General features: G+C 36.3%; 1 long non-coding RNA gene across 1 annotated transcript in view; it reads right to left on the bottom strand.

Annotated features, from left to right (window-relative positions):
* Positions 1–15,686, bottom strand: part of LOC108445453 — a 370,042-nt gene that overhangs the window by 28,048 nt on the left and 326,308 nt on the right. Inside the window, exons 25-26 of the long non-coding RNA XR_001860308.1 lie at positions 11,191–11,353; positions 10,900–11,051 (exon numbers count right to left, since the gene is read on the bottom strand). This is a non-coding gene — a long non-coding RNA (uncharacterized LOC108445453). The remainder of the gene's footprint in view (positions 1–10,899; positions 11,052–11,190; positions 11,354–15,686) is intronic.

The following is a 15,686-nucleotide window of genomic DNA, read 5'->3' as shown; positions in this document are numbered from 1 at the left end:
GGCTGCCTGCCAAGCTTGTCACAAAGACTGTGAACATTTACAAGTCTTAAGGAGTACACTAAGCTTCCAGTCATTCTCTATAACAGCAAAAATCAGGTACATCACAGATATAGCCAGAAAGGCCAGACCGGCAAAGGAATGCACCTCTGGCTACAGGTGACTTGGGTATACCTGGACATGAGTATTTGAAATGAAGGCACAAAGTTCTATTGGCACAAGGTAGTTCTGTGTACACCATTTTGTTTGAGTCCTCTAATTGAACTGAAAAAGGAGTAACGCAACTCACTTAAGTAGTTTGGATTTTTTTACACTAAATTGCAAAGGCCTGTGCATGTTTACAAAGCTCCTGACATTGGGGTTGGAGTTATTTTTAAAGGGAGAAGAGAAATATTGCTGCATTTATGTTTAGCTGGGAAGTATATGTCTTTTAACAGAGTAGAAGTGAAAAAAATCAAGAATAAAATTTGACCAATTAGTGAGTAATACCCATTTTCTATCCCTACCACTAACACCTTTCACCATATTTGCTCTCTGCGTAATATTTTTGCATAAAGGAACTTAAGGCTATATAGTAACATAAAGGGTTGAAGTAGAGCTAAGAAGTTATAACCCTGAAAAGTAAGGAGAGACAGAAAAACATGCTGATAAATGTCTTTCCATTCTCATATCGCCTCTAAACTTATCAATTCCATATTCCATAATGCTCTAAGTTCCAGCATCAACAGATAACATTAAGCAGTACATATCATAATGTCATCAGACTTGGACTGTTCCTTAAAACCTTAGGTGACTTCATGCATTTATATCAATTTCATCAACAGAGCAGTGCCTCTGACTCTCTGAAAGCAGGTGTGGATCCAAGACCAGATTTCTCATGACAAGAAGGTTTGGATTTTGATGGAGTGCTTATGACACACACAGAAAGAGACCCAAATCTCTCATGTAAAATAATAGGAGAAACTCTGGAGATATTGTGTATGTTATGTCTTCAGTTAGTAATATTTTTGGAAGACTAAAGGCGGTTTTATTTAGCTGATTTGTGTTACTTGGGGGGGACCATGTGCATAAACTATAACGGGAAGTCAGTATTACTGAAAATTTATATAAGAGGATTTAGCCAGAGAAGTGTGACCTGCTGACTCATTGTTCCAAAATGGTATCAGTCTAAAATATCATTGCATGTGTGAGCTGAATTCTCATACAAGCCCTAAATGGGACAGACAGTAGCTCCATACATTAGGAGGACAGGCTGTCATAGCTGTATCAGTAGAGAAGAGCAAGGAAAGAATCCTGAAACCATTAATCATAAGGAAAGAAGATTAAAACTTTCAGTGTTGGTGAAAATTGGCAAAAGCAAGCAGTAAATTGTAATTGATGAGAAACAAAAATTAGCTTGGAATGGCTTGCTGAGAGACCTTTGATTCTGGGACAGCAGATGAGTTCAGCTTCTGTTGGACTGCACATCCAGGACATATAAGTAACTCAAGTCAATGAATTTTTGCACTACATGAAGTGGTCTCAAATTTGCTTAAAAAAAAAGCCCATCTGGAATGTTCAACGAGATGTGCTAAAGAAAACATCATCACATAAGAGAATGAACCTCTATATTGCTAACAGAAAAAAAATTCAAATCAGTACATGGACAGCAACATTATTGTTAAAGAAAATGGCCCTTAGAAGGGCCTATATACATAGCAAAAAAGGACATCAAGAAAAACAAGATTCTCCAATATCTCAGGTTTTAAATGTTAGAGGTATAGTGTAGCTTGCTTTTCTCATGACGCTGCTTTGAAGGAAAAATAAGCTTCCCCTTTAAAATTCAATAGCTATCAAGATTCCTAATGTTCTTCTTTATTCTTATTGTTGAAAGGTAAAATTCAAATTTAAAGCTAAAGCCTGAAACCCACTCTTTACTGAATACAGTTGTTGCTATGTCACAATTATAGAATAATCATGGAGCAATGTGGTATAGGGTTTTTATTGACATGGATATGAAGGAGTTGTGTTACTGTGCCCGAGCTGCTTGTTATTTCCATGCTGTTTGTTTCTGGAGACAGAAGTATGTTTTACAGCTTTCCCCCTGCCCAAATAAAAAAAGGCTTTTATAGCAACAATTCCAAGCCTTTTTTTTCCCCTGAGCCTCATACGCTTAAAAAAAAAAAAAAAAAAAAAGAAGGAGAGGGAGAGGGAGAAAACTATTCTTCAAATGTTTAGAAATTTTAAAATATTGGCACAGATTTCTTTATTTCTCTGTTTATAAAGTTAATGACTGTAAAGGAAAGTCTCAAGTCCTGACAAAAAATTTGAAAGTGAGGTCAAAATAGAGCATCTTAGAGAAGTAGCACAGATGTGTTAGCTAATATTTTTGTACTCACACACATATTCGAACTGCTTCTTTCAACAAAAGTTTTCAATTATTTCAGAGTTTTATAAGATAGAAATTGGTGGTTCCTATTTTGCCTAAACTTCAGATTTTGTGGGAAAAGAAGGAAAACTTTATCAGAAAAGAAAAGAAAGAAAGATTAACTTTTCCAGATTGCTGGAATATGAGATTGCCCAATGGAGCAGGGAAAAGGAAGTTAAAAATGAATGGATAATTACAGTTGACATATAGCTTTGTGATTTACTACATGGATACTATTCATGTACATAGACTCTATAGGCACTTTATATAATAGCCATGTAATTAATGTATACATTATTAATATATAAGTGCTTCTATTAAGACACATCATTAATGATTCTGCCATCCTGAAGCTGTAAGACACAACTTAGTGTGATCCCCATAAGGCATTTATTCCCGTCTGTCAGAATTAGACAAAAAAGCTGCACTAAATTTTTACCAGTACATAAAATCTTATAATAAAAGTTTATGAAAGTAGCCAGTCTATTTACCCTGGAAAAGGGAACACAGAGGCCAATTTTTGGTGAAATGGGTAGAAAAGATACGGAAGTGGACCAAGGAGGACTTAAAATATAGTCAGGCCGTATAGTCATATCTCTAAGAAAAGACTATAAAAAGGGCTGCACTGATATATATTCAAAGTTTAAAAATATAAAATTTTTGGTTTTCCTTTGTCTGCTTTCAAAATAGCTGTGGAAATTAAAAAGGCACTGAGCAGTTCTGAGAGGAAAAACATTCAACAGATTCCTATTACTGGCATAAGACAATCCATTTATTTGTTGCAAGTTTCTGCATAACAATAGAAAAATGTTCACCTTCCCCCGAGAACTGTAAAACAGAATATCTTCACAAGACTTCAAGAAAAAGAGTAATAATTAGTGAGTTGAAGGCTAAATATAATAATTACAGCTGGTAGCAGAAAGTTAAGGACTGCAAATATAATCAGCTCTGTCAAAATAAGTTAAAGAGAAGAGTATTTAGTCACAATGTTTTAATATACACAGTTCCGGTGTTTTCTCTGAATCTGCCTTGAGGTCTACAGACTTTAGCTCCCTCTGCCTTTTTTAGACCTGTAAACGACCTGTATGGTTTCCTGAATGCATGAACATTCTCTGCACAGGTGAAACTCTGAACTGTGAAGCAACAGACTTCAAAGGCCAATCACAATCAGAAGCATCAGTTTTTGTCAACATTTTCTGGCACTGGAACTCCATTCAATGGCTTGGTAAGTTCTCCAGAATTTCCAGTAGTTCTTTGAATGTTTCTGTACAGTTTAGTTAGAACGAGAACTCAGAAGTCTATTTAATTCAGTAGGACTGGGCCCAAGATTTCCCTGTTTCTCTACCTCATTTTCATATGGATGAAGCTAATCTTGTATGCCTTATTGGATTTTTTGTGTTTGCTTGCTATGAGAAGACTGATTCATTCTGCCTCTGCCCCTTCTTTATACATTTATTCTTGTGTAGAGGGTGTGAATTGAGCAAGGTCAAACCAATCAGCACAAATGCAAATGAAGATAAAAAAGTAAAGAACTGGGCTGTGGCATCCAGTTGTTTGCTATCTTCTCCGTGCAAACCCAAGAGTTTTTCTTCCTCTGTTTTTTAGCAGTAACAGACTATTACTTATTTTTATTCTGTATCTCTGTCAGCACCAGAATACTGCAATCTGCTTTTTCACCTCTTCAGATGAGAAAAATAATTTTTTCTTTTTATCCCATGTACTTCCATTTGCTTATGTTCTTCTTCTGTGTTTTACACTCTTTCATTGTGAAAATCACATTTTCACAAAGCTAAGGCAGACATACCAACTTATTCAGACAGGTTAACATATCTTACTGAGAGTACTGTGGCAGATAAACATTACAAAAGGCAAGTATCTGCAATATTTTGTCTTAGAGTATAAACTATTCTAGCACTGTCCTCTACAATAAGACCACTGTAAGTCTGTAGAAGGATATTATGTAGTATTAAATTCATCTTCCTTGCTGAAACATGGACAGAACAATTGCAAACACAAAGAAAGCATTACACATCTCTGCCTTATCCCCGTTCCTCTTTTTGAGGTGACCATCATCCTGTAATGCGATGATGCTAGTTTTACACTGCCTATTGCCATCAATATATTTGAAAAAAACTCTTTTTATTGCCCTCCACATTTCTGGCCAGCTTGAACTCCAGCTGAGCTTTGGCTACATGAATTTTCTCCCTACAGTGGAAAGCAGCATCCCTCTATTCTTCCCATGTCACTTGACCTTGCTTCCACTGGGCACACACCCTCCTTTTATTGCCCTATTTCAAGAGAAGATCCCTGTTCAGCCAAGCTGTCCTTCTGCCTGGCCTGCTTGACTTCTGACAGTTGGGAGCTGCCTGCTCCTCTGCCCTTAGGAGGTGATGTTTAAAATGTGGCCAGCACTGATGGACCTCAGCAGCTTCAAAAAACAAGGGCCAATACCTGATTTCTGCAGGAGTGCTGTCAGGATAGGCATCTCCTGCTAAACAGAACCCATAATGGCATCTCCACTCAATGGGAAACTATAGAATAAGGTTGGATATTTTGGAGGCTTTGAAATCTCAGTAAGAGAAAAAATCAATCAAAGTGCTTGCATATCAACTACACTCTGGACTTACTAGGAGGTTTTTCTATCCTCTTCCAATTCCACCTATGCCCAAGTTACTTTGTATTGTCAAAGGACTGATGGAGCAATACTGAAAACCCAAAATTTTTACTACCATTCCCTGACTCACAAACCAGGATCTGTTTCATTTGAATATTTTTTATTCATCTAGGAGGGGAATTCAGGATGGTTCTTTGTTTTTCACTATTACTTTTAATAAATTATCGAAGTAGCTAATAATAACAGGGGCTAAAGATCTATTGTGCAATTCATCCAAATCACAGTGACCTTTCTTTGAACATGAGCTATCAAAAGTACATCATGAGCATGACTCATATGAGACCTCAACATTTGTTTGCTTTTGTGCCTAATGCCAGAACTTAAACTCTGTTCTTCCAAGGCTGAAAGGCTAATGTACTAATTCACACTGTCATGCAGCTGCCTATTTGGTTGAGTTTTCTGTTCTTCTCACAGAAGGTTAATTTCCCTAAAAGGGATTTTGATTTCACTGGGTTTGTTTGGACAAGATTTTATGGGATTTGGCTTCAGTCGTGGTGTTTGATGTCTCATTACATAAAGAAATACAGCACAAGAACAGAAAATACTGTTTAATTTTTCACTGCACAAGCCTGTCTTTTTGTATTGAATGTGTGTGCAGGTATGTTGCCCCAGGGTAGTGGACTATTTTACTGTGTCTAACATTTAGCAACATTATTTTAAGCCAGAGGTCTTTGTCACTCTGCTTTTTATGGTGCTTATTTTCAAGAGATACGTATCAGAAGATAAAACTGGTTGAACTAGGTGATAGGCAGTAGGAACCAAATAGTTCCACTTATCAGGCCATGGGTTCATAGTGATCTCAGGAAAATTTTTGATTGCTAGAAAGTCACTGCAGAAATCCTAGGATTTTCACAGCCATGAGTTAGAGGTGTGACAGATGCACAACAACCCCAATGAGACAGAGCAAAGTTAAAGTTAAAGCAGCTGGTAGAAATGCACCTGATCAAGGCATACAGCTCTTGAAGAAATTATTTTCCACAGTTGTCTTGTAATTAGAGCTAATACCACTGATTAATAATAGAAGGAAGGTGAAAGAACCTGTAGGTTGTCATGACTCAGATTCCTTTTTTTGTTCTGGCCTCTCCAGCATGCAAGAATCAAAATGTAGAGCAAAAATTTCCATCAAGAACCCATAATATAACTAAAGTAGTGGAAAGAAAAGTCTCAAGGAAGTAAACAAATTCATCTTCTTTAACTCCAGTGGAAGAAATCTAAGTTGAGATCAGTCTTGTACAACCTTGCTGAATTTAAAGCCATTTGCACGGGGGTAACTGATGGCAGCATTTGCCCCTGCAACTAATTTAGAAATACTTCTTCATTTGGCACAATCCAGCAGAGATGAAAGGCAGCAGCACTTTGTGAGCTCTGCTGAGCAAAAAGGTTTAAAGCAGCTGACAAGCAGCATAAGATATTGTTGTACCAGTTTGTATCGATTGTGCTGGAGGGCACCTCCTTCTGGAACAGGATTGATTTTTGTGTGTTTTCACAAAGAGATTTTAATAGTCTTTGTACTTACTGTCATATCGCAAAGGCCCATAAGCAAGGCATGCCTGATACCACAGCTTTAAATGATCAGCCCTCCAGCTTGCAATAAGCATCAATTAATACTGTATAAAAACATCTCCAATGCACTTATACCGAAAACCAATTTTTATAAGCTATAAGGTCAAATTTCTGCACTTGTGCTACAGTGAAGAAATCAGCGCCATCCAGGAATTAAATTAGCTCAGCTTCAGAGAGTGATTAAGAGAAAGAGTACTCAGTTTCTGCTTCTTTGTTAAGAAGGTCAAATTTTTTCTTAAACTCATGAAAATGTGAAAGCTGTTAATTGCAATCATTTGAGTCATTGAATAGAAAATTGTTCCTAGAGTTTTTTCTTTTGTTACTTCACTCAGAAATTTAATGCCTCTATAATTTCCTGAGGTAAAAATTCACAGCGAAGAAATTACTAGCTAGTTAACTTTTTAAAATTTGGACAGAAAAATCACAGAAAAGAGCGTAGGGGTTTTGTGCCTTATATAAGTAGGCATGGTCAAATGACTATAATATTACTAAAGATTTATCATAGATCATTGATACTACTATCAATACAATAGTACTTCTCCACTTGGAAAACTCATGGAGAATTTAGCAGAATTGATAACCAAAAATGGAACACAGAATATTATGTGTAGATTTGAAAAAACATCAGTGATGTGATAACTATAGTAACTTTCAATGGGTCTGTCAGAAAAAAATTATTCTCTTCTATTGAGCTTTTCCATAAGATGAAGAAATCCTTTATGAGTCTATATCCAGTCTGCCATCAGATGCCAGCTCTGCTGGGATTCAGTGAAATATCAGCTCTAGCAGAACTGAGACACTGGTTGTGGTTGATGCTCCAAACAGGAAGTGGTTAATTTGTGGTTGCTTCTGACCACAGTAGGTGATGCACCTTGCTGAGGCAGTAGCAACTTCTAGAAGTGCTCATCTGCTGCAAGTACTTAAAAACACAAGTGAATGTGGCACTTATGGACATGGTTAGTGGTGGACTTGGCAGTGCTGGGTTAATAGTTGAGCTTTACGATGTTAGAGGTCTTTTTCAACCAAAACAATTATATGAATTCTACGAATGTCCTCATGGGGCATTCCTTGAACTGCTGAGCCCTGTATCCCAGATGCCAGTCCAGATGTCATATTCTCTTCTTCCATCCCTCCTGTAGTTATAATTCTCACCTTCTTTCTTCATGTCTCTTACTATGGTCTTTAAGAGAAACTGAGGTTTTGCCACAGGTAGTGCTGTCTTTGCTTTCTGATTTGGCTTTTAGAAGCAGCACTGACAATGCACATGCCTAAATTAGTTGCCCAAAGTCAGGGAAAATATTCTCTGCTGCTTTGGTTTTGTATTGTCTTAGTGCTCACAAAAGTCTTGAATTTTCAGGAGATTGTATGTGAGTTGCAACCATTGTAATGCAAATTACAGATTAAGCCTAAATCAACATGGAGGTAAATAAAATTAATAGGACTATTTCTACCAACACCTATAGTAGGTTGATCTGAGTTAGTAAGATTTCTGAATAAAAGCTTTTCTTTACTATATATTCATGCAGTATTTTGTGAAGTGGGGTCTGGAATCTGTTTTTTACTGTTGCTGCACTAAAAATAGCAGTGATGTAATGTACTTTGCAAATACTGAGTTTCAGTTTGGAACCTAGAGTTGTAGATTCTAACTTTTTCTAGTTTGTAACTGCAATTTCTTACAACTCTACCTGCATATTTGCACAAAGAAAACTCAAATATTTAATTGTTGGGAAAAGTAAAGAGCAAAGAAATGAGGTGATGGAAAATTGGATGGTTCTTAGGAAATAAAGATAGCTTCTATTCAAAATAAATGAAGAAAACCTTCATTTAGTAGCTCATTTGTCTAAAGCATAGAAGATGGAGAGTGGATGGGAAAAAAAAGTGTCTTATTTTCAATGAAACATGAATATGGAATATTTCAAGATAAATCATACTCTGGTCATTATCAGAACCATCAACACTATTTTTTACAGAACAAATATGCAAACAAAGAAAAGATTGCATCTTTTGTACAATACTGATCAGAAAAATAGGGAAAAGAGTAGAGAAAATGTGGAAGACAGACAAAGAGAGAATGAGTAACACGACTTTGTGAATCAGCAAGTATTGGCAGTGCTCCTTAAACTCTTAACCAGCTGGGAAAAGTTGGCTCTGACTGTAAGCTTAGATGCAGAATATTTATATTCTTCAGTATAACAAAACAAAAAAGCAAATATACTAACTAATTGTTTGAACATGAAGGAAATTATAAGATTAACTAATATACATGTAAAATTTTTTATATGCTATACGTCGTACATTACATATTTTACATCTTGTACACAGGGAACAACTGATATCTCCTTCAAAAATGTGAATCTTAATTTCTGATGTTAGATTGTAGTAGGTCTTCCATTATGGTGTAGCTTTCGTCTTTCTTCAACAGCTTTTTTTGGGGGGAATGGAAGGATAAATTCATTTGAAAGAGACTAGATGAACAGTAGAAGAGTCTTGAAATGACAATGTTTTTCCCATGCAAACCCAGCAGGAGAACATTCTGCCTCAGAGTTAATTTTGAAAGACTGTTGTTTTTTGTGCTAGTGTGTCTGTGACACAACTTGAGAACTTTTTAAAAGGAAAGTGCTACATGAGAACATTTTGGGATAAAAGCAATGAGATCCAAGACACTTTACTTAATTAAAAGATTGGATCTTAAAAGGCAGGTCAAGATGTTCAGGGATCAACTGCACAATTCTGTCATTCAAGGAGTATAGAAGCTTGATCACAGATGCTTGTAAATATCATTTGTTAGAGACAGAAAAATACTGTACATGCATTATCTCACTCAGCTACCTGCTATGCGACTGTTTCATACAATATTCATTGTACTGTTTTAAAAATATCACTATTTAACTTCCAAGTCTGCCTTTAAAAACAATGTTGAGTAACTGAGATAATATTCTTATGCAAATATGATGCTTTATTCTTAGAATTAGCATGGAATAGATAATGAGAGAAAGGTAATGAGTTGTGATTGTATAGTTGATACTGCATAGACTTTAACAGCTACTGTTGCATGTCTGAGATAGATATCAAATATTTTCTTATGCATCATCAAACATTTCACATGATCCTCTACATAGTCAAAGAAATTTCTATCTATTTCTTTCCAGTCCCTCTGCACCATTAGAGATACAGCTGGATTCTGCTTTTAGGACCTTGCAAAAATCTCTGCGTGTATCAGCAGATATATTTCTCAGACAAGGGAGGTAGAGTGATGACAATTACAGGTCAACCACCTGCGAAAAGACGAGAAAGGAATGAGCCCAAGGGCTCCATTGTTAACCTAGAAACATGAGCATGTATGATGAGTTTGCTGTGTTTTTTGAAATTTAACTCCTTTTGTTGCATGATGATCTCAATGATGAAGTATGTTTTCATACTCAGCAATGGAATTAGTTCCTAGATTATATGTTTTCACCTTGATATGGAAGATTTCAGGTAGGTGACTTTTCTTTAATGTTTATCAGGGGGAAGTATGCTTAGAATTTGTTGTCAAACATGTCATATGCACTACAGAAAATGAATAAACCTCAGTGCTATGTGTCCAGAGACCTGTCTGTTCATTCAGAACTTTACCTGACCTACTTTACAAGGATGGCCACTGTTTCCATTTTTCCGTGCTCAGGTTCTCTGTCTGCAAAATGGGAGTAATTGCACTGATTTGATATCCCCAAATATTATTGTTAAGCATAAACAATTGTTAGTGCAATCTGCTACCAAGACTAGGGTTTTTCAGAAATGGCCACAGGGGACGCTGAGAAAAGAGCACCTAAGCATTCAAGAAGTACCGAAAACTCCGTAACTTTTATTAAGCTGTTGACTGATTTTTGGAGTGTGGTTGCTGACGTCCATAGGACACATGTACATGTATAACCACAAGGGAAGGGGAGCGGATTGGCAAGTAAGGGGTGAACAGAGAAATGTGTGTGCTTCTCTAGGCATTGTGAATTGGGAAGCAAAGGGAGAAGAAAATTTAAGTCAAGGGAAAGTAAAGAAAACAAGGAAAGGGTCATTCTGTGACTAGAGCCATATGAAGGTTAGGGTTGTTGGAGAAGAGAGAGAGATTAGGGGAATATCTAGAAAAGGCTTAGAATAGAGAGAAGAGAACTGGAGAGTCACAAGTTAAGAAGAGGCAGATTTATCTGAATGAGGACTCTGTATTATTAAGTTTTTTCTAAAGAGTCTGGCCTTGAAGCAAATTTTGCATAGAAGTACTTACCTACTGCAGGAGGATGTGATCTGGTAATGAAAAAGCAGATGAGGTTCTAGAGTGGATCAAGGAAGTTATCACCATCAGACACTGAAATCCATCAGTCCCACTGCTGCTTTGTGCTGATTATGAACTTGTTAATTAAGTACTTCCATAAGGACCTGTAATTGTGATGAATGCAGAGAAAGGAATACTCAGGGCCTGTTTATTCTAGACTGGTCCCAGGACTGGAGAGTCTGTTATGTGCCAAAAGACTCAGTTGAGTATAGTGGTTACAGGAAAAGGGAATATTATTAGTACCTTAGTACCACACTACTTTCTGTGGTTCTAGGCAGCAGCTACTGCCTTGGGTGGCTCCTTGTTCTTCTTCCTTGGTTCCTTGCTCAGGTCATTTGTGGCCCATCCTGTTTAGGGTATTGATGCAATAAGTGACATTTCTAGGTGGTCCATCCACCACTCTTCTCTGGAATTGAAAAAAGGGCCATACTATGACTCACTTAATGTTAGGAGGCTTTATTGCCACAAATTTTACTAACAACTTCCATATGTGCAGTACATTTATTTGTACAAAAGCTAAATGAGGAGTAGGACAGTGTTGTTATTGGTAGAAGACTGCTGCAATTGTATATCTTTTCTAGTATTTCATGGGAGTCAGTCACAGTGGAATCCAGTCACTAAAAAACTGCTAAAAGCTACTTGAGACAAAACTCTGATGAAATTATAGTAGTTCAAATAGTATCTTAAAAAGGAAAATATTGAGATTCTGGAAGTTACTAGAAGTTATTTCTAGCTAAATGAAATGCTTTTGGTCTCACAAGTATGCATTGGAAAGCAAAAAAGCCAGCAATATTAACCTATTCATTTGTTATACTTTGGATAACTGCAGAGTATTCTTGGAAAAAAAGAGGTTATGTTTAAATGGACCATAGGAACTAATTTGTAACTGAAACACTGATGATATTTTTATGCTTATTAGCTTCTATCATTTAGGAGGAAGATTAAGCTTCCTACAGAACCCATAAACATTTAGTTTGTTGTAACTACAGATTTTAATGGTTGAAAAACAGGCTTATCCATCTGTTGGAGACCAGCAAAACAAATACCTTGAGTTACCTGTATAAGCTGTTTTCTCTGTACACATAGTTCTAAATAAGCATGCCATGAACAGATAATACTGATCATTTTTTAGACAGGATGTCAAATTTAGGGTAAATGATGCTAAAAAATATTGTAAAATGGTCCCTAGCCTCTGTCAGTGCAATAAAATGATCACAGCAGGTTTTTTTCTCATCAAAGCAGATGGCTTTAATGATTTTTCAAGCCATGCTTAATTCATCTGCAAACAACAGAGATTGGTTTCCAAATGTGTACTGAAAGAGAGAGATGTTACTGTTCATAAATGCTCTGCAAGTTTGTTTTGCCCCATCATTAGTGGCTAATGGTGTTTACTTAAGGTAAATTACTTTTTGTGAACTGCCTTGGAGTTAGTGTTGCAGTTGCAATAAATTACCTGTAAAATGAAATGAGCATCACCTGGTTAATGTAGCTAGTACAATAGGACTGATAGAATATACAGAAGTATATATTTTCTTTTGAATTAAAGTTGCACTATAGAAATGCCTGCCATCTTTTCCAAGTACTTGTTTGTTTTGTACTATAAAACTGCAGGTTTTTGTTTTTTTTCATAATTTTCTATTGTGAGTTTGTTATTGTTGCTGTATTATTCTTTAACACCAAGTAGAGAAAAACACATGGCAAACTCACATATGGGTTCATATTTTAAAAATATCTTTGTTTTTATATAGTGTTAGAAGTTAGACAGAGAACAATTGAAGAACTAGTCTGTATGAGATATCTTACAGGAAGGGAAGCTTTAAAATACACTGAGTAAATAAAAACAATGTTTCCAGCTTCTTTATGTCTTCAGAGGAGGACATTCAGTTATTCCTAAGATTATATCATTCCTCCATTTACCTAGTGATTGAAATATAACTGGAGAAAAAAAGTTTGTGTTTAATGGATGTATTTCTGAACACCCAAACTTAGGTCTGCAGAGGCTTCCTCACATTAAAAGCCTTGGTTTTATCAATAACGTGTTGCTCTAGGTCATAAAGAAATGGAAAATTTTGTTTCTTTCTATAGATATATACCAAAACTCTAACAAAAAAGAGTTTTCTTTTCCAGAACAGGCATTTATCACTTATAGATGTGAGTAATGTACACATTTAGGCCATAGAAGACTTGTTCTCTTTCTAAACTGATCTTAGTTGAAGTTAAAATATGTCTCATGATTTGTGATTGATGGCTTGCCAGCTAAACCATTTAAAATGTAGCAAGAACAGGCAAAGGTGTTGTGATGACACTGACTATAATAAATAACATGAGATATGTGTTAAGAAAACTGTGAAATTAGATATTGAAGGGCATTGATGCTTGGGGTTGTAGATGTTCTTGATTTCAAACAGGAATTATAAACAAAAGTTGTACTAAATAAATTAAAAGAAAGTTAGATGCAGGTGGTACTCCTGATATGAGCATTATATGTTTCTTCATAGTCTAGGTATTCACGCTTAAGTTCATAAAATGTTGAAATGTGTGTGATTAATATGAACTGTTCACTTCCTTTGTATGTCATATTCTGTGCTCTTCCCCATCACTCCCATTGCAGGTGTTGTAAAAAAACCCATGCTTGCCACATTGTTCAGGTCAAAAAGGGAAATTCAGGGCTGTACATGTACAGATAATTTGGACATGCACAACAGAATTAAGCAGAGGTGAGGAAACCTGACCAAATCAGTATCTACACATAAAAGAATTTGTTGGCCACTCTCATTTCAGTGGGTGGTTACACACAAAGCCTTTTCTGATTTCACAGAGCAAAGTTTTCAAACCTTGGTCTGAAAATTTTCAAACCATGACTTTCAGATTTTTCAGTCCTGAAAAGTTCAGCGGTAAGAGATACACAGGGTTTATGTGCCAGTATAAAATTTTCATTAGGCAGACAATAGAAAAGATATCTTCCAAATAATCTTCTTGTTTCACAGTTAGAAAGAATATTTTTAAATCATTCTTATTTTAAAACCTTGCTGATACAACATTATTCATGCTGTCGGTTGTCTGAGAGGAAGATAGCAAGCCCCTACATGCAAAGTTGTGACATTTTTGAGTCACAGCAATTAGTTCAGTTATCTAACACAATACAAGTGGAAGTGAGAAAGAATGGGCCAGAACAGGAATAATCTTCAACATGTCTTTCAATTCAGAAAGGAGGTCAGGGTTAGAAATATTGCATTCAAGATATCAGAGACAGTGTTAGAGAGCATCATTTAGCAGTGATGTTCATGTCTAGTGCCAGGAAAGCAGCTGGCATCCTACAAGAAATACACTTGAATAGAACATAGTTCAAGACATTCAAGACCTTTCTGAGAGGTGAAAACCTAGATGAAAATGCAGCCTCAGAGTATAAATGGAGGATCTGTCTAGCACTATGCTGTTGACATTCTGTTAAAAAAAAAAAGAAATAACCCACAACAAAACCCACAGTTGGAAGGTGGGAGGAGGGGATTGTATCCTGCTAAACTGTGAGTTTCAGTAATAAGGCTTCACTAAGAAAAGTGCAGCATAACTAAATTTAACATACATTCTAGAAGAGCAATCAAATCATATAGCCAGAGCTTCAGTGAATAATTCATGTGAAACCTGATGAGATAAAAGGACTGACATGAGAGAACACCATAAATAACGTACTGTAAAAAGACTGAAGACCAAAGATCTAGGCTTTCATCAGCAGATATAAGGCAACATTCTTTGGAAATGCTTGTGGTTCTTCACTCAATCTAGTCAACTTGCATTTTCACAGTTTTTAGGTGGGAAACTGAGAAGACAAATTTCCCAGCAGACAAAATTATTACTGCTAACTTGCTACTAAATTCTAATTCTTGACAATTCCCTAATTTTCTCAAATTGACATTTTGCTGAACAGGATAATAAATACAGGATCTTCTTGCCATTCCCAGTGACTGTGAACAGCAGAGTGATCCCTTCTGTTTGGTCTATAATCCACACAACACCTTTAACCACTTCTTGTATTTGGTGTAAAATCAATGCCTCCTTGTCTGAATCACACTGCTTTTCTTGATGTGATCTTCTAGGCTAGAGTAGAGAGATGTAAAGGATGCACCCACTGAAAGACTGAAAATAACTTTTCTGGGAAAAATGAACTTTTTTTGAATATGTTTCTGCTGAAAAAGATTAATGTAAGTGGAGCAACATTTTAAAAATAGTAATAATCCACTACTGTAATGGACCTAGGGCAGTAGCTAAAGTGCTGCATTGGCTAAAAGTCCATCTCTTCCCTCTCATAACTGTGTTGCTCTTACATGGGAGTTTTGGTTGTGGTGATTAAGACAGTGTGTTTTTCAATTTTTTTTTTCTGGCCTTTGAAAGAATACATGGGTGACCTTTGTCAGCATCTGCCAAACCGTAGCAGTGACAATCTGCTTTATTGCTTCTGATAAAAAAGGACACCTATGCTAGTGTAGTTTACCCCAAAGCCAAGCTAAAGAAGGTTGTAAAATTTCTTTACATTCTAGATGTGTTATGGTGTGGTGTGAATGCTTGACAAGGTGTAAACCGCTCTCTTCCTCAAATATTTGCCTTAGTCAACATACTTCTGACTACATGTTGGATGGGATGCAGGCATAGTCCCTTTTTTCTTTGTGAACAAATACTGATATGTGGGGAATAACAGAGTGTCTGTAACTCCAACAGGTTCTTTTGGTGTAAGTAATCAGGAG

The sequence above is a fragment of the Corvus brachyrhynchos genome, unplaced genomic scaffold (genome assembly GCF_000691975.1).
Source record: "Corvus brachyrhynchos isolate BGI_N302 unplaced genomic scaffold, ASM69197v1 scaffold142, whole genome shotgun sequence".
Classification (NCBI taxonomy): domain Eukaryota; kingdom Metazoa; phylum Chordata; class Aves; order Passeriformes; family Corvidae; genus Corvus; species Corvus brachyrhynchos.
Note: the sequence above shows the minus strand (reverse complement) of the source record. Positions and strands in the feature narration are given on the sequence as shown.